The sequence below is a fragment of the Cetorhinus maximus genome, chromosome 5, assembly GCF_964194155.1.
Source record: "Cetorhinus maximus chromosome 5, sCetMax3.hap1.1, whole genome shotgun sequence".
In the NCBI taxonomy this organism is placed as follows: domain Eukaryota; kingdom Metazoa; phylum Chordata; class Chondrichthyes; order Lamniformes; family Cetorhinidae; genus Cetorhinus; species Cetorhinus maximus.
In genome coordinates, this window is record NC_135883.1 from 68819145 (window position 1) to 68839273 (window position 20129).

General features: G+C 42.5%; 1 protein-coding gene across 4 annotated transcripts in view; it reads left to right on the forward strand.

Annotated features, from left to right (window-relative positions):
* The window catches only part of LOC144680703 (signal-induced proliferation-associated 1-like protein 2), a 637588-nt gene that overhangs the window by 79544 nt on the left and 537915 nt on the right, over positions 1-20129 (forward strand). For 3 of the 4 annotated variants that reach the window (XM_078541959.1, XM_078541961.1, XM_078541962.1), the window contains exon 2: positions 17395-17564. The gene's annotated coding sequence lies outside the window, so the exon portion shown is untranslated. The remainder of the gene's footprint in view (positions 1-17394; positions 17565-20129) is intronic. The other variant, XM_078541960.1, reaches the window with a different exon arrangement.

Consider the following 20129-nt stretch of genomic DNA (forward strand, 5'->3'; position numbering starts at 1 on the left):
ATCCCCTACCACTGCAGCACTTCCACTCTTCCTTCAACCCTCCTGTGCAGCTGAGCCACTTGTGGCGCCACCAACTTGGCTCTTGCTAGAGTCCTCTGAGGAACCATCTCACTCACCGGTATCAAAATGCAAAAAAAGTTGGAGAGCGAGTTAGCGTCAGGGGATTCCTGCGCTACCTGTCTGCTTCTCTGAGGCACTCTGGTCACCCATTCCCTATCTGCCTGTGTTCTTCTTAGCTGCAGTGTGACCGCCTCTCTAAACGTGCTATCTGCGTGGTGACACTTACTGCAGATGTCGTCATCGAGGGCACTTTGTGCCTGCATGACTTCCCACATCCGCCAGGATGCACAGCCCACATGGCTGAACTGCACTGACATACCTTAAACTTTATATAAAGTGTTACTATAGAATGGTATAATATCATAACTCACTTGTCACTCACCAATTGTCGTCTTGGTGCCGAGTCTGGAAAGGCCTCCACTTACCAACAAATCAACTTACGGGACTCCTGTGATGCAACTTAAAGATTTTATCTGTAACTCCCACTCGCTCTCTCCAATATATTATGGAATCTCTCTCTCTCTCTCTGTCTCTCTCTCTGTCTCTCTCTCTGTCTCTCTCTCTCTGTCTCTCTCTCTGTCTCTCTCTCTGTCTCTCTCTCTCTGTCTCTCTCTCTCTGTCTCTCTCTCTCTGTCTCTCTCTCTCTGTCTCTCTCTCTCTGTCTCTCTCTCTCTGTCTCTCTCTCTCTGTCTCTCTCTCTCTCTCTCTCTCTGTCTCTCTCTCTCTCTCTGTCTCTCTCTCTCTCTCTGTCTCTCTCTCTCTCTCTCTGTCTCTCTCTCTCTCTCTGTCTCTCTCTCTCTCTCTGTCTCTCTCTCTCTCTCTGTCTCTCTCTTCTCTCTGTCTCTCTCTCTCTCTCTGTCTCTCTCTCTCTCTCTGTCTCTCTCTCTCTCTCTGTCTCTCTCTCTCTCTCTGTCTCTCTCTCTCTCTCTCTCTCTGTCTCTGTCTCTCTCTCTCTCTCTCTCTCTGTCTCTCTCTCTCTCTCTCTCTCTCTGTCTCTCTCTCTCTCTCTCTCTCTCTCTCTGTCTCTCTCTCTCTCTCTCTCTGTCTCTCTCTCTCTCTCTCTCTGTCTCTCTCTCTCTCTCTCTCTCTGTCTCTCTCTCTCTCTCTCTCTGTCTCTCTCTCTCTCTCTCTCTGTCTCTCTCTCTCTCTCTCTCTCTCTCTCTCTCTCTCTCTCTCTCTCTCTCTCTCTCTCTCTCTCTCTCTCTGTCTGTGTCTCTCTCTCTCTCTGTCTCTCTCTCTCTCTGTCTCTCTCTCTCTCTGTCTCTGTCTCTCTCTCTGTCTCTCCCAGTGCTTTATGGCTCTCTAATGTTGTTTAGTTGGCTTAATTTAATTACTTTCTTATTAACAGAATAATTCCTATGTATACCACACCTTTTTCCCCCATGCACCAAATTCCCATGTGAACCTAATTTGCTACTCACTTGGGCTCTGTCCTACTCAGGTGTACTCGCCTGTATCCTCACCCACCCCTTACTGATTGTGCGGTTTGAAAAGCCTGTCTCTTTTATAGACCCTCTGATGAGTCACTAGCTGGTTTAGCTTCATGCTGCACTAATCAACACAAATTGAACCAACTGCTTTCAGTTGATTGACAGTTAACTGCCACTACCAGGCAGTTCCCTATTTAACAACATTTTCAATCTTACCATCATCCAAGTCTATGCACCAACATTTGACAGTGAAGAAGAGGATATTGATCACTTCTATGAAGACCTGGTTAATGCCAAACGTCAATGTAAAATAAATGAGGTGATTTTTGTAATGGGCGATCTAAATGCAAAAATAGGTTCCATCAGGAAAGCTATTATAGTTGGACCTCATGCCCTGGGTGATCCCAGTGAAAGAGAGGAAATGTGGGGTGATAGGTGTACAGCAAATGGTCAGGTTATTCTAAATTAAATTGACTATGTGATAGTAACCAGCAGATTCCAAAACGCAGTTCAACCAGCAAATACCTACCTGGGCACTGACTGCTGAAGCGACCATGTACCTGTAGTTTGCATCATCAAAAAACTGAGGATGTTGTGAAAAAAAACGACATTAAACAAGTTAGCTTATTAACTACTCAATACAGAGAGCACAATTTAAAAAAAAAATTTTAAGGTAGAAGTTCAAAACCATTTTCAGCAGGTTGAAGACCAAGGAAACCATTCGACATCGGGAATGTCAAAGCATCAATGTTAGAATCATCAAATAGCACCATTCCAATTAAAGAAAAGAGAAACAAAAATGGATGATAGATGAAATATTGGACCTGATGGAGTACAGAAGGAAGGTGAAACAAATAGATCATTAGAAATATCAGAAATTGGATAAAAGAATCAAACAAAAATGTGTTGAAGAGAAGGCAAAATGGTTACACAAAAATTGTGAAGGAATAGATAGATATAAAAACAGAGACTGAAGAACAATGCATCAAGACATTAGGGAAGTCACAGGAAACGTTTAGTGTACACCTGGTGGATGCATCAAAGGGAAACATGGGGAAGTTATGATGGAGAGGGACCTAGTGCTTGCACAATGGACTGAATACATACAAGACTTATTTGAGGACAACAGTCAAGAAGGAAAAAATAACAATTAAGAAAAACATGGATAGTCCAAAGATCCTGAAAGACGAAGTAAGAACAGCAATGCATAAGATGAAATACAAGTGGTGAAATAGTCACTAAACAGATTAAAAGTTTAGAACACTTTGAAATAGACAAACTGACTCTAGTCTGTTCTGAAGTTTATGACACGGGAAAAATCCCAGTAGACCTCAGTAAATCAATATTTATTGAGCTTCCTAAAAAGCCCAGAGTAATTGAATGTGGACTCTATCGCACTATCAGTCTGATGAGTCACATTACCAAGATCCTTCCTTGATTATTGATGATTGGTGCCAGGAGCAAGGTAAAGCCAGAAGTTTCAGCTCTTCCACGTGGTTTTGTAGAAGATGGAGGAATGAGAAATGCTACCTTTATGGTATGTATGCTATTAGAAAGAGCTATAGGGATGAAAAAAGATATATTTATGTGTTTTATTGATTATAATAAGGCATTTGATGAAGTGAAACTTGAAGAACTAATGAGCATGTTGGAGTCTCTTGACCTTGATGACAAGGACCTTAGAGTGATAAATCTTTATTGGGAACAAACTGCAGCCGTAAAAGTTGAGAACGATCCAAGCGATTTTGTGAAGATCAAAAAAGGGCTTAGACAGGGGCGTGTTTTCTTCCCTGGTTTATTCAGTTTGTATAGTGAAAATATTCTTCGAGAGATTGAAGACCTTCCTGACTTTTCGTTGGTGTTACAACTTTAATAGCAGATACACCGATGGTGGCATTCTTATTGCCGACTCTGAAGAGAACTGCAAAATATTTTATACAGAGTAGTGAGTGAAAGTGAGAAGAAAGGGCTGAACATAAATTGTAAGAAAACAAAATGTCTAGTAGTGACCAAAAAGGAAGTCATGCCAGAATGTAAGATTGCAGTGAAGAATGAAAGGATCACACAAGTAGACATATTTTGTTACCTATGAAGTATGTTAACATCGGACTGAAAGTGCGACCGAGAAATAAGATGAAGGATTGGAATGGCCAAAGATGCATTTCAAAAAATGAAAATGGTTGTGATCAATTCAAAATTAGCCATGAAAAGAAAGCTGAGAACCCTAGAATGCTGCTACATAACCAATTTGACATACGGAAGCGAGTGTTGGACGATCAGTGAAACAATACAGAGAAGAATTGAGGCTGCAGAGTTGTGGTTTTCGAGGCAAATCAGGAAGATATCTTGGACAAGTCACACTACCAATGAAGGGGTGCTAGTAAAATCTGAGACCAAAAGAACTCTGCTGATCAAGATCAGGAAGGGACAGTTAGAATTTCCTGCACACAAAGTAAGAAATGGTGATTTAGAAGTCTGATGCTGCTGGGAAAAATTGATGGTAAAAGAGATCGAATTAGACCAAGAATGATCTTTCTAAAGAGGCTCGCAAACTGGATGAATGTACCAACAACGAAAATGACCCATGCCTCTAGAGCAAAATTAACCTGAAGGTCCATGGTTGCCAATGCCCTGTTAGGGCATGGTACCTGAAGAGAGGGAGATACTTGGAAGCAATTCAGACAAGGTTCACTAGGTTGATTCTGGTGATGAAGGGATTGTCTTATGAGGCAATCTTGAATAGGTTGGGCAAGAATGAGAGGTGATCTTAATGAAACATGTAAGATTCCGAGAGGGTTTAAGAGGGTAGATGCAGAGAGGATGTTTCCATCAGTGGGGAGTCCTAGAACTTGGGGACATAATTTCAGAATAAGGGGTCTCCCATTTAAGATGGAGATGAGGAGGAATTTCTTCCCTGAGGGTTGTTAATCTCTGGAATTCTCTACCCCAGACAGCAGTGGAGGCTGGGTCATTAAATATATTCAAGGCTGAGTTAGGTAGATTTATCTACAAGGGAGTTACGGATTGTAGGGGGCAGTCAGGAAAGTTGAGGCCACAATAAGACCAGCCATGATCTTATTGAATGGTGGAGCAGGCTGGCCTACTCCAGCTCCTGGAGTTCTTAAATAGAGAATCCCCTTCCTCTAAGGTTTTCAACACCTAAAAGAACCTTGTACTTTGAAAAACTTGACTGTAAAGTTCACATGATATATAAATTTATATAACATTTTAACAAACGGGATTTTAATTGAATTGCTAGCCGTTACTTGAATCAGTACGCCATTGGTATGCATTAATCTGGTTTTGATCTAATGTGGATGTATTTGTTCAGCATTCCATTGAATGCACTGATGCTGTAATTGGCACTGATGCTGTAATTGCTGGTGTGTGCCAGCGATGAGTGAAAGTGGATTCAGCTGAGCAGAGATTAATTTCCTGATTCATGAATTTAAATGACCACAATAGCAAGGGTTATAGCTAACTTACCTTCAGTAGCCAATCCAGTATTCATGAATAGGCAGAAATAGCAGCTATAATTTATTATTCCAGCCGCTAATGAATTGTTAAATAGTTGTCGTCATATGGACTTTATCAGAGTAACTTCTGAATTCATAATGTAAATAGAACAGTGTGCTGCACAGGTTTGCTTCCTCATCTGATGCATGCAGAAATTGTGCAATGCCTGTTATACAATGACTACTGATCCCATTTGAATTATTTGGCATCAGTCCATTTCTCTTGCATCTGTCTTTTTTTAAATTGGGACACAAGTGCAACATTGTTAAGCCATTACCTCACTAACTAACTTTAAAACATATTGTCTAAAAATGACTGTCCTATCCTACAAATGATTACCTAGTTTGTTAGATTCTTTTGTTTACTTTATTTAATTCAATCCATCAAATATGCTTAATTTTTGGTTGATGCTTTTTAAAAAAAAAACAGACTTTAGAATATATTGTTAGCGGATTGTATGCTTAGTGCTATTCAGGTCAATGAAGGCAAATTACAGCAATTGAAATAGATCCCAGCACCTCCTGTGAATGAGGAATGTATTACAATGAAGTGACACAGCACAAGCTGACCAGTGTGAGTGTATAACCCAGACAAGAGAATTGAGTTTCACACACTTATGTGTCGGCGTAAGATAGATTGAACAGGCTGGGGACCTTTTCTCAAGGAAACAGAAGACTGAGGGATGATGTCATGGAGGTCTTCTAGATTATGAAATGGTTTGATAAGGTAGACATAGAGAAGATATTGCAGATAGACCAGAACTAGGAGCCATAAATATAAAATCATCATTAATCAATCCAATAAGGTACTCAGGAGAAACTTATTTACCCAGGAAAGGTTGGAATGTGGAACATGCTACCACAAGCAGTGGTTTTAGGTGAATTGCATAAATGCATTCAAGAGGAATTTAAGTAAGCACATCAGGGAGAAAGGAATAGAAGGATGTGTTGATAGGATTAGATGCAGAAGGGTTGGAGGAGGGTTCTGTAGATCATAGATGCAGTTGGGCTGAATTACCTGTTTTCTGTGCTATAAGTACTTTGTAGGGAGCTTGAAAGGATAGCATTGATGGTTTCTTTTTCTTGGTGCGATCTAGAAAATTTGTCAGAATAGCTGGTTAGATGTTTGTGTTATGCAGTACACAAAAGGCAGGACAAATCCAAACCGGCCAATTACCGCCCCATCAGTCTACCCACGATCATCAGTAAAGTAATGGAAGGGGTCATCAACAGCGCTATCAAGCGGCACTTGCTTAGCAATAACCTGCTCACTGATGCCCAGTTTGGGTTCCATCAGGGCCACTCAGCTCCTGACCTCATTACAACCTTGGTTCGAACATGGACAAAAGAGCTGAACTCCTGAGGTGAGAGTGACTGCCCTTAACATCAAGGCCGCACTTGACCGAGTGGCTCAAGAGCCCTAGCAAAACGAGTCAATGAGAATCAAGGGGAAAACTCTCTGTTGGTTGGAGTTATACCTAGCACAAAAGAAGATGGTTGTGGTTGTTGGAGGTCAGCCATCTCAGCTCCAGGACATCTCTGCAGTAGTTCCTCAGGGTAGTGTCATCGGCCCAACCACCTTCAGCTGCTTCATCAATGACCCTCCTTCCATCATAAGGTCAGAAGTGGGGATGTTCACTGATGATTGCAATGTTCAGCACCATTCGTGACTCCTCAGATACTGAAGCAGTCCATATCCAAATGTAGCAAGACCTGGACAATATTCAGGCTTGGGTTGACAATGGCAAGTAACATTCATGCCTCACAAGTGCCAGGCAATGGGCAACTCCAACAAGAGAGAATCTAACCATTGCCCTACTATCAACATGCAGTGGGGTTACCAGAAACTGAACTAGACTAGCCATATAAATACTGTGGCTACAAGAGCAGGTCAGAAGCTAGGAATTGTGCATCGAGTAACTCACTTCCTGACTCCACAAAGCCTGTCCACCATCTGTAAGGCACAAGTCAGGAGTGTGATGGAAAGTCCCCACTTGCCTGGATGAGCGCAGCTCCTGCAACATTTAAGAAACTTGACACTGTCTAGGACAATGCAGCCCACTTGATTGGCATCCAATCCACAAACATTCACTCCCTCCACCACCGACGCACAGTAGCAGCAGTGTGTACCATCTACAAGATGCACTGCAGGAATTCACCAAGGCTTCTTTGACAGCACCTTCCTAACCCACGACCACTACCACCTAGAAGGACAAGGGCAGCAGATAGATGGGAACACCATCACCAGGAAGTTCCCCCCCAAGTCACTCGCCGTCCTGACTTGGAAATATATTGCTGTTCCTTCACTGTGATTGGGTCAAAATCCTGGAACTCCCTTCCTAACAGCACTGTGGGTGTTCATACACCACATGGACTGCAGCGGTTCAAGAAGGCAGCTCACCATCACCTTTTCGAGGGCAACTAGGGATGGGCAATAAATGTTGGCCAAGCCAGCAAAGCCCACATCCCTTGAATGAATAAAAAAAAGTAAGTACTGCTTCTGAAATTTGTATTTTATGATGCAGGACTAAGAAACCTAGTACTCAGCCTAAACTGTATGTGCCCAGTAGCTATGTCTGGAAACAAACTGTAGTGTTCAGCAGTAGCACAAAGGGCTGGTGCATTTTACATCCCCAGAGAGACACTGTCATTGGACTCAAATGAGGGATGAGCTGACCTTTTTTCTAATTGGAATAACAGCTAAAGCTGTAAACCCCCATAATAATACAGTTGAAAATGTAATGCTAATAAATGTACAGAATGCTTTAACAGTGCAAGAGTTTGCAGAATTTTTGTAACTATTTTTGGCATATTAACCTGATCTCATTTATATAGCATGAGAAACACCATGTTTATTTTGTAATATTGACCTTCAGCAGTGCTACTATAAGTCAGGACAAGGGATTTCAGGTTTATAGGTTAGCTCTGCTCATCTTAGTGCCAGCACTGTTTTTACAGTTTATTTCATTGGATGGTTAACATTTCACTGTTGTGGTTTAAGTGGAAACTGTCAGTGTTTAAGCTATAGGGAGGAGAAGAAAGTGTGGGTATATTTAAAATTTGTTAATTTAGCTGCAAGCTATGAAAGAAATACAACACAAATTCTGTTCAGAACTGATGGCTTTCAGTAGCTGCTTTGATCTCAGACCAGATGGTGCTTGTCTGCTGTCCTTCTTTGTTGTCTACTTACAGCGCTCATGGAATAAAAGTATAAAAAAAATTGTTTATCATATTTTTTGTTTGTACTTTTTTCCCTCTCAATCTTCATTTTTCTTGTCTAAGAGGCTTAACTGAAAATACCTGGAATTCTTTTGCTAACCTCTTCTCTGCTGAAATGCTGCTTTAAACCTACCTCTGTAACCAAATTTGCTCTTATATGGCTTGCGGAGTTTGTAAAGCTCCTGTGAATTGCCTTGGGATATTTTAAAGGTGCTTTAAATGCAATTTGTTGAAAGTAGAATAAATGTTAGCGCACTGTACTTGTTGTGATTTCCGGCCCCAAGGTTACATATCCTTTTCTTACCATCTATGTCTAAAGAGGCCTGTGGAAACCTGCTCCTGCTCCTGTGTTGACCCCAAGAATATACCTGACAGCAGCTTCACAATTGTAAAGATAGCTTGTCAGAAAATTCTCCATTATTGTGTAAAGTTCCTCATGCTATTCCACTGTTTTCCTTTAAGAAGGTTGAGGGGTATGCCACGTAACCATCCTGGATAATGACAGATTGAGAGAGTGCCACGACCATTCTTGACAGCCCAGAGGACCCAACATCCTCCTGGACATACTTACTGGAGAGTGCGGACCCCTGTGCAAAGCACTGTTGCTACTTGATGCAAGCAGGTGCTGCTGTCCTGTAGTCTGTATATTGCCTAGAATTTACAGCACAGGAAAAAGGCTATTTGGCCCAACTGCCCTGGTATACCCAGGTTTACAAAAAGCAGACCAAATCCATTACAGCCAGTTGCCACCCCATCGGTCTACTCTCAATCATCAGTAAAGTGATGAAAGATGTTGTCGACTGTGCTATCAAGCAGCACATGTTTAGCAACAATCTGCTTGCTGATGCTCAGTTTGGGCTCCGCCAGGCCAGCCGCCTCTAGATCTCATTACATCCAAACATGGACAAAGAAACTGAGCTCCAGAGGTGAGGTGGCCCTTGGCATCGAGCAGAATTTGACCAAATATGGCATTGAGGAACTCTAGCAAAATTGGAGTCAATGGGAATCAGTGGGAAAACTCTCCATTGGTTGGAGTCACACCTAGCACAAAGGAAGATGTCTGTGGCTGTCGGAGGTCAATCACCTTAACCCAATGACATTGCTGCAGGAGTTACTCAGGGTAGTGTCCAGGGCCTGACCATCTTCAACTGTTTCATCAATAATCTTCCCTTCATGATATGCCTGGAAGTGGGAATTCTCGCTGATAATAATTACTCAGTCTGTGCCTTCATGCAACAAGTGCTGGACAACATTCAGGATTTAGAAGTGGTAATTAACATTTGCATCACTCAAGTTTCAGGCAGCGACCATCTCCAACAAGAGAGAATCTAACCATCCCTCCTTATGTTCAGTGGCATTCCCATCACTGAATTCCCGACATTCTGGGGATGACCATTAACCAGACCAGCTATATAAATACTGTGCCTACAAGAACACTTCAGAGACTTAAAATTCTGCAGTGAGTAACTCACATTCTGCCTCACCAAAGCCTGTCCACCATCAACAAGTCACAAGTCAGGAGTGTGATAGACTACTTGCTACGTGCCTGGATGAGTGCAGCTCCAGTAACACTCAAGAAGCTCGACACCATCCAGGACATAGCAGCCCACTTGATCGGCACCCCAACCACCACCTTAAATATTCACATCTTTCCATCACCAGCTTACAGTGGCAGCAGTGTTACCATCTACAAGATGCATTGCAGCAGTGGATAGAGGATTGGTTAGCTAACAGGAAGCAGAGAGTAGGCATAAATTGGTCATTTTCAGGTTGGTAAGATGTGTTGAGTGAAATGCCACAGGGATCAGTGACGGGGCCTCAACTATTTACAATTTATATCAACGTCTTGAATGAAGGGACCGAATGTATGGTTGCTAAATTTGCTGATGATACAAAGATAGGTAGGAAAGTAAGTTATGAAGAGGACATAAGGAGTCTGAAAAGCGATGTAGACAGGTTAAGTGAGTGGGCAAAAATTTGTCAAATGCAGTATAATGTGGAAAAATGTGAACTTGTTCACTTTGGCAGGAAGCATATAAAAGTAGAGTATTATTGAAATGGAGAGAGATTGTATAACTATAAGATACAGAGGGATCTGTGTGTCCTGGTATATGAATCCCAGAAAGTGAGCGTGCAGGTTCAGCAAGTGATTAGGAAGGCAAATGGAATGTTGTTATTTATCGTAAGGGGAATGTAATATATAAGTCGTAATATTTTGCTGCTGTTGTATAGGGCGTTGGTGAGACCACAGCTGGAGTACTGTGTATAGTTTTGGTCTCCTTATTTAAGAAAGGATATAAATGCTTTAGAAGCAGTTCAGAGAACTCAACTGATATCTGGGGTGGCGGGGGGGAAGGGGGGTATGGGTACAGTTATCTTATGAGGGAAGATTGGACAGGCTGGGTCTGTATCTATTGGAGTTTAGATACAATAAAAACATATAAGATCCTGAGGGGACTTGACAGGGTGGATGCTGAAAGAATGTTTCCCCTTGTGGGAGAGACTAGAACTAGGGGACACGGTTTAAAAATACGGGTTATCCTATTTAAGACTGAGATGAGGAGAATTTTTTTTCTCTGAGGGTCATGAATCTTTGGAACTCTTCCCCAGAGATTAGTGGAGGCAGGGTCTTGGAATATTTCTAAGGCAGAGGTAGATAGATTCTTGACTAACAAGGGCGTCAAAGGTTATTGGGGGTAGGCAGGAATGGGGAGTTGTAGCCATGATCAGATCAGCCATGATCTTATTGAATTGCGGAACAGGCTCAAGGGGCCAAATGACCTACTTTTGCTCCTAATTTGTATGTTCTCATGGAAGCACCATCCAAAACACCAGCCTCTACCACTGAGAAGGGCAAGGGCAAGGGCAGCAGATGCATGTGAGCACCACCACCTGCAATTTTCTTGCCAATAGATACACCATTCTGACTTGGGGCTATATTACCATTCCGTTCCTGTCACTGGTCAAAAACCTGGCACTCCCTTCTAAACAGCACCCTAGGTGCACCTACATCTGTTGGACTAAAGCCATTCGGTAAGGTGACTCACCACAACCTTCTCATGAGCAACAAATGCTAGCTGTACCAGCAAGGCTGGCATCCCAGGAATGTGTTGAAAAAAATACACTTCTGTGGCATTTTCAATATATTGAGGGATGAAATAGGTGATGGAGTTAAATTTCACTGAAATTTAATGTTTCAACCTAAATGAGTCAAGTGTTTAAAATTGTGCTGGGATCTGGGTCACAGACATTCCCGTATTTTGGAACTGTTCCCATTTGTATCCTTATTTTGGCTGCCGCCCCAGTTCTGAACGCATCACTTTCTGTTTCACTTTATTCTGCCACTTTTTACATATTTTTCTCTTTACCCTTTCCAGATCTCTGTCTCCTGTTTTTCTCTCTTCTCTTATGGTACCGTCTTCCCAAATCACTTCCCCAACCCTTCAGCAACCGTCAGTATTCCTAAACTCCCATCCTCATACAAGACTTGCCTACCTCTTACATAAGCCTCCAACTTCTCTCTGTGCCCCTCTGGGCATCCTTAGAGCATCCCATCGACGCACACATTACTGCATCCTTATGAGCAACAACGCAACTGCTCGATCCTACTCTTGCCACCCAGTGCATCCACTGGGAATAATCTTGTCTCGACACCCAGCGTGCCCATTGGGAATAATCTTGCCAATCTTTTCCTCATCCAATACAACCTCCCTGTGCCGATCCCCTGTACTATGCCCATGGATCAGCTATCATTGCTCCACTCCATTTCTCCATAACCATGGATGATCTTATTATGGTAGTTGATCTCATCAAAATCATTTTCATGACTGAAACCGCTTTGTTAAACTAAGTGGGTCAATACAAGAAATGTATTTAATAGTCTCATAAAGTTTACGATTGGTAATTTTTAAATTTCTAAGTTTTAAGTATGCTTAAGGAAGTCTTGAGCTTTAATTGTGTTAAGTAGGTTAATAATCTAATAAATAGAGGCATGGCATGGCATCTGAGTCCTGTAAGTGCATATCCTGCTCCATGTGGGAACTCTAGGACATTTCTCTTTCGCTGTACCACCAGGAAGTCAAGGTGGACCAAGCAGGTAGTGCAGAAATCCCCTGAGCACATCTTGCTCTCTAACTGGTATTCAGTGCTGAACACTAGTGAGAATTATACTTTCTGTGGGGAATACAGTCAGAGCCAAGGCCACAGGACTATGGGTCGCTAAACTGTGCATAGTGAGGAGAAAGGTCATGAAATCAATAGTGATAGGGGATTCTGTAGTTAGGGGAACAGACCGGTGCTTTTGCAGCTGCAAACATGAATCCAGAATTATGTATAATCAAGGATTTCACTGAGCGGCTACAGAGTGCTCTGATGTGGGAGGATGAACAGCCAGAAATCATGGTCCTTATTGTTGTTAATACATAGGTAGAAAGAGGGATAAGATTTTACACAGGTTTCAGGGAGCTGGGGAATGAATTAAGCTAAAGGTAGCAATCTCTAAGCTACACCCAGTGCCACATATTGGTGAGTACAGATAAAAAGAGGATAGAGCAGTTGAATGTGTGACTGGAAAGATGGTGCGGGAGGGAAGGCTTTAGATTTTGTTATGATCCTAGGCCAGACCCCTAAGTTATTGGTAAGATTTGGTTAGGGACCAGTAATATTTTGTTTAAAGTAGACAAAGTTTGAGATTCAAGACACTTGCTCAGCAAACAAAGCCATAAGATACCATGGGCTGTGAACAAACAAAAATAAACTTTACTGTACAAGTTCAGAAAGATGAAACTATTTTACAACACCTACCTTATACTCTAATGTTCAGGGTTAATATGACGTACATGTAAATTAATAGCCAAACTATGGTCAAATGCAACGCTCTGCACAATAAATACCTAATGCGACCAAAAGAGAGTCCACAGATTTCTCAATAACCCACCCAGACGTCAGTAACACTGCGTGAGTCAACCGATCTCACTGAAACTCTGGGCAGAATTTTCTGCCTGTCAGGCGGGCGGGCCCGACCCAATCTCCGGCGGGCCAGGAGCCGATCCCTGCCGGAGAAGCGGGCCCCACCACCATTTTACATGGGCGGGCCAATTAAGGCTCGCCCAGTGTGACGTCCGGCGGGAAGCACTAGGCGCTCCCTGTGCGGGGGGTGGTGGGGATTCCCCAAAAGCGAGAGTGCGCTCTTTTGCGCACACGCACGAAAGAGCGCACATCTCCCTGAGGCTAAGTGCTGCCTCAGGAGATCACTTACACTTTGAAAAATATGAAAAATAGAAAAAAAAAATTCCCTAATATGTCCCCCTCATGTGACAATGTCACATGAGCTGGGACATGTTCATAATTTACATAATAACTTTATTAAACTTTTTAAAACCCTGCATGAAACCTCATCCCACCGCTGGATGAGGTTTCATGTTTTATCTATTTGCCGCTGGGGCTCCTGGCCTGTATAATTGACTCAGTCAATGGCCTCAATTGGCCATTGACAGGTCGGCGGGTGCACATCTGATTTTGCTGTGGGCCCGCTTTCCTGCAAATTTAAATGGGCTGGGATGACGTCGGGGGTTCCGCCCAACATCATCTTGCGTCATTTTGTGTGTCGGTGAGTGGGCCCCACCCCCTGCTCGCCGATGGCAAAATTCTGCCCTCTGTCTCCCTCTCACGAGGGATTCCAGTCTTCAACTTCAAAGATCTAACCTCAGAATTATCTCCAAAAGTCACCCCAACTTGGCCGGCATCAACAACAGCCCACCTTGCAGAGTTTCATTCTCATCTCCCGAGATCCCATTCCCCTGGATTCCTGAATATGCACTCCAGCACCAATTCAAAAAAAACACAGCTTAGCTCTTCGACTGTGCTGAATAGACCACTACTGCTTCAAAGGAGCATCTTTGCCCCAACGGCCTGCAGCATGGAATCACCAACCCTCGGATGCCCTCTTCACATAAAGCCTGCTACCTGCAGTCTTTTTCCTGTTTGTAGCCTTTTTTGCCGGCTCCTCTCTTTTTAATTGAATTTGGACCCCTTCCTGTCCCTGACCCTTCTTGGGACCTCTCTCTATCTCTTCTCCCATGGGACCTCTCCCTGTCCCCTCTCCCTGTCCACTGCCTGGGACTCTTCTTCTCAATGGCACTCCACTCCAGACCTGGGTTTTCGTGCCATTTTCCTCCTTGCACAGGTGCGCTGGGCGCACAAAATGTGAAAATGTAAAATTGTGCACGTAATTTATTCTTTAATGGGATGTGAGCGTCTCTGGCGAGCATTTGTTGCCCATCCCTAATTGCCCATGAGCACATGATTTCAGAGGGCAGTTAAGAGTCAACCACATCGTTGAGAGTCTGGAGTCACATGTTGGCTAGACCAGGTAAGGACGGCAAATTTCCTTCCCTAAAGGATATTAGTGAACCAGATAGGTTTTTACAACAGTTGGCAATGGCTTCATGGTCACCATTACTGAGATTAGTTTTTAAATTCCAGATTATTAATTGAATTTAAATTCCACCAGCTGTCATGGTGGCATTTGAACATTTGTCACCAGAACATTAGTCTGGGCCTCTGGGTTACTAATCCAGTGACATTACCTCTATGTCACCATCTTGCTCACTCCCAGTCTGCAAGTGCACAAAATCTCCGAGGTCCGTCAGAAGTTGAAGTTAGCGACCTCCACACCTGAATAGAGTCAGGATCAGTATCTTAGTGGTGAGGTTTGCTAACACTGTCAGGAACGGATTAAACTAGCTTGGCAGGTGGCTGGGAACTGGAACTTAGGTTCAGAAGGAAGAGAAGGAAAAATAAAAATAGAAGGCAGAAATTAAATGACTATGGAAGGCTGAGGAAACTAAGTCTAGCAATTGAGTTGTTTAGTGATACATATCAATTCAGGAAGTCTAGCGAATAAGGTTGATGAGTTGAGGGCGCAGATAAACACTTGGAAGTATGACATAGCTATCACTGAAACATGGCTTGAAGGACAGAAAATGCAGTTCAAAATTCATGGTTACTGGTTTTCAGACGCGATAAAGAGGAGGGTAAAAAGGAAGGTGTTTGCAATATCAATTAAAGAAATAATCACAGCAGTGAGGAAGGATGATGAATTAGAAGGAACATCAAATAAAGCCATTTAAATTGAAATGAAGACGAAGAAAATAAACTTTCACATTGCTGGGAGTGTACTTTTGATCCCAAATAGACGGAGATAGAATGTCAAATATGTAGGCTGAGAAATGCAAAAAACAATGTGGCAGTGAGAGTTGTTTAGTTTTAGTGAATAAAGCTGGGCAGGTGGAAGGGCTATCAGTTGGGGAGAACTTGGGTGATCATAATTCAGTTAGAATTAGGGAATTTTGGGAAAGGATGAAGCTAGAACCAAATAAAAGTAGCCATTTGGGGAAAAGCTGATTTGCTGAAGCTTTAGCTAAAGTAGACTGAAAATAGTTACTTGAAGATAAATCAGTGTCAGATAAAGAGGGATCAGAACAAATATGTTCCCACTTACCTTAAATCTGAAGTGCTACAGGGATTGAGCAGGTTCCTTCTGTGCTGTAAATGACTCTGTGTCCCTTTTCAGGTCATGTTTATGCTCCACACAAACCTCCTCTCATTCTCTACCTCACTTAGACTATTACTTCCAAGGCATATGTTGTTGCTTCCCTATTCTTTATTTCAAAATGCGCCAACTCACACTTAGCTACATTGAAATTCATTTGCCAATTCGACACCCACTCTGCAAGTTTATTAATGTTGTTTTGTAATTTATCACAGTCCCTCCCATTTGTTTTACTCTTGTCAGATCATTAATTTACTAAGATAAATGTCAATAACTACTTGTATACACTGTTATAAGGAGCTGTGTTCCCAGAGAGAACACTGTCTTTGGGAATAAGGAACTGGGGAGAGCATATTAAGTTCCCTGACATAACGGATGTTGGGTCAGTTGAACCGATCTAGGGCTGAGATTTATAGTTAATTTGTTAGTTGAGTGTATAAATGGAGATGGAGAGAAGATGGGGAAATGGAGTTGGAGTACAGGTCAGCCATGTGCAAGAGAGACTGAGAGTCATAGCATTCTGAATGAGTTGTAATTTGTGAAATTGAGGAGATGGGTTAGAGTAGTTGAGCCCGCCTGATAAGTTTAAGAATATTTTACAGAATGAACCGTACCTTTGTGTTTGGGGAATTTCTGCTCATAACATGAGAGTTGGTTGAACTCTTGGATCTTTTGGACGATGTTGGAAATGAAGTAGGTTGGGGGCTTGGAGGTGTGGTTAGTTACATTTAGTAGAATATCATTGACATCTGGGGACAGTTTGTGTTTGCTTCCTTCAGCTACTTTGTGAATGTCGAAGCTTACTCTGATGTTTGCTACCAGGTGCTTTATGGCAGAACCCCCTTTGGAGGGAAAATGCAGGGAAGCTGAGGCCATTGCTACACTCTGAAACTAAGGTTGGAGGGCAGAATTTCAGTTGAAACACCTGTGTTCAAATCCTTCCTTAACCTTGCCCCTCCCTGTCTGTAATCTCTTCCAACCCTCCAAGAACTCTGCGCTGCTCCACTTTTGGTCTCTTGTGCATCTCTGATATTAATCACTGCACGTTTGTGCCTTCAGCTGCTTGGACCTCAGGATCTGGAATTCCTCCATAAACCTCTCTCCTCCTTTAATTCACTCCTTAACTCTACCTCTCTGACCCAGTTCTCAGTCACTTGTCCTAACATCTCCTGAATTTGTTTGGTATGAAATTTTGATTATGCTCTTGTGAAATGCCTTGGGACATTTTACTTTGTTAAAGATGCTAAATAAATGCAAGTTGTTAATCGATTTTACATAGTGCTTTTTAAAAAAAATGTTGCCATTCATGAATATGTATTCCCTTTTTTCTTATTTCCTTAGCGGATAACCCTTTGGCATGTATTTTAAACTTGACCTCTCGGCCATGGGCATCTATTCCTCAAATTATTCCAACTCCAAATGTGCCTGAGAAAATTATCAGCTGAAGTTTCATTAAAAAGGGAAGCATCTGCTTTGGCTCTAGAGTGCTGGAGCATTACATATCCATGGTAGATTTAAAAAAAACCCTTTTCAGTAACAACTTTGCAATGTGCTTTAGTACACCAAGTAGAAAAATGTAAAATTTCAATGTAATCTTACGATTTTCCTCTCCTTGCAGGTCTTGTGCAATTGGTGCTACCACATATCATGTAATCATGAGGTTGTAATGATTTGTGCCACCAACTTCTCTGTGACTGAGACCAACATTGCTTTGACATCGGGCAGTAGGAGGTGAAGTTTGAGCAGCGCAATTGTGATTTCAGATCTTCAGCAAGTGGGTAAGACCCTGTAAATAGCTGAAACCATGGGAAATGTGTGCTGGAACAGCTGATCCAAACCACCAACATTCTTCTTTCTTGCTCATGTAGCCTGGGGAGCCACAGGAAAGTTCCCTGAAACATGATTTGTAAAGTCTTACTTTATCTTTTGCACAAAAAGTATGCACTAATGAGCATCGATGTTTAATTATTTTCTGTCAAATGAATTCAGCAATATGTTGGGAGTCAAACTGAGATACATCATCTGAATTCAGTTCAGGTTTCTCTCTCTATTGAATCAAAAATTAGGAAGTTGTTAATTTTTGTACTCAGCTGTGAAACAAATAGCTTGAATCATTTCCTGTACCATTACACCATTGTAATTGTTTCACAACAGTCACCAGGAATAAATTCAAAAGACCTAGTGCACCCCTTTTGGTTTATGAATAGGTTGAAATAGCGCAGTATGGTTAATTTAGGTCTTGCTCTGTCAGCGAATATCATGTTCAATATGCTCCACATAAGAACCTATTCTAGGCTTTTGGTAGAGATCAATAATAAAAACAGCTTGTATTTATATGCCACCCTTAATTTTTTTTAATTCACTCACGGGATGTGGGCATCGCTGGCTGGGCCATCATTTATTGCCCATCTCTAGTTGCCCTTGAGGTGGTGATAAGCTGCTTTCTTGAATCGCTGCAGTCCATGCGGGATAGGTACACCCACGGTGCTGTTAGGAAGGGAGTTCCAGGATTTTTACCCAGTCACAGTGAAGGAATAGCAATATATTTTCAAGTCAGAATGGCAAGTGACTTGGAGGGGAACTTCCACGTGGTGGTGTTCCCATCTATCTGCTGCCCTTGTCCTTCTAGGTGGTAGTGGTTGAGGGTTAGGGAGGTGCTGTCTAAGGAGCCTTGGTGAATTCCTGCAGTGCATCTTGTAGATGGTACACACTGCTGCCACTGTGCGTTGGTGTGGAGGGAGTGAATGTTTAAGGTTGTGGATGAGGTGCCAATCAAGTGAGCTGCTTTGTCCTGGATGATGTCAAGCTTCTTGAGTGTAGTGGGAGCTGCGCTCCTCCAGGCAGGTGGAGAGTATTCCATCGCACTCCTAACTTGTACCTTGTAGATGGTGGACAGATGTTTAATAAAATATTACGTGTTTGAAAAATTAAAGCCAAAGGCAGTTAAAGAGACGGTGGCAGTGTAGATACAAAATTGGCAATGAGACAGAAAGTGGAGAGCAGTGACGAACTGTTATTTTCCAGACTGGAAAGAAGTATATGGCGGTATTGCCCTGGGATCGCTATTAGAATCACTGCTTTTTCTGATATATATTAATTACCTGAACTTGGTTATACAGGGCATAATATTAAAATTTGAAAGTGGCATCGAGCTTGGAAATGTGTAAACAGTACGGAGGATAGGAGCAGACTTCAGGGGGTGGTATAGACTGGTGAAACAGGCAGATAGACACACAGCAGATGAAATTTAATGCGAGAGTTGTGAAGTTATGCATTTTGGGAGGAATCGTGAGGAGAGGCTATAAATACTAAATAGTGTATTTTTGGGATACAAGAGCAAAGAAACCTGGGCGTTCACATAAGACTTTGAAGCTGGCAAGACAAAGTTCATATGGCTGTTAAGGGATCCTTGGCTTTATAAATAGAGGTACAGAGTACAAAAGCAAGGAAGTTATTCTAAACCTTTATAAGTCACTGGTTAGGCCTCAGAATTTTAACGATACGGAAGGAGGCCATTTGGCCCATTGTGTCTGCACCAGCTCTCCAAATGAGCATTATGACCTAGTGCCACTGCCCTGCCTTTTCTCCGTACCTGTTTCTATTCAAGTGCCTCGATTGAACCTGCCTCCACTACACTTCCAGGCAGTGCATTCCAGACCTGAACCACTCGTGTGAAGAAGTTTTTTCTTACTTCACACTTGCTTCTTTTGCAAATCACTTTAAATCTGTGCCGCCTTGTCTTTGATCCTTTTACGAGTGGGAATAACTTCTCCCTGTCTACTCTGTCCAGCCCCTTCATGATCTTGAACATCTCTATCAAATAGAGTCATAAAGGTCTACACCACAGAAATCTCCTTCCCTCCAAGGAGAATAGCCCCAACCTCTCCAATCTATCCTCATAGCTGAAGTTTCTCATCCTGGGAACCATTCTCGTAAACATCTTCTGCACTCCCTCCAATGTATTCACATCCTTCCTATAAAATGGTGTCCAGAACTGTACATAATATTCCAGCTGAGGTCTAATATTCAGCATAACCTCCCTGCCCTTGCACTCTTGCCCCTATTAATAAAGCCCAGGATACTATATGCTTTATGAACTGCTCTCTCCACCTGTCCTGCCACCTTCAATGACCTATGCACATATACACCCAAGTCTTTCTGCTCCTGCACCCCCTTCAAAATTTCACCCCTTATTTTATATTGTCTGTTCTTCCTACCAAAATACATCACCTCTCACTTCTCCACAGTGAACTTCATTTGCCACCTCTCTGCCCACTCCACCAACTTGCCTACGTCCTCTTGAAGTTCCACACCATCCTCCTCGCAGTTCACAACGCTCCCAAGCTTCGTATC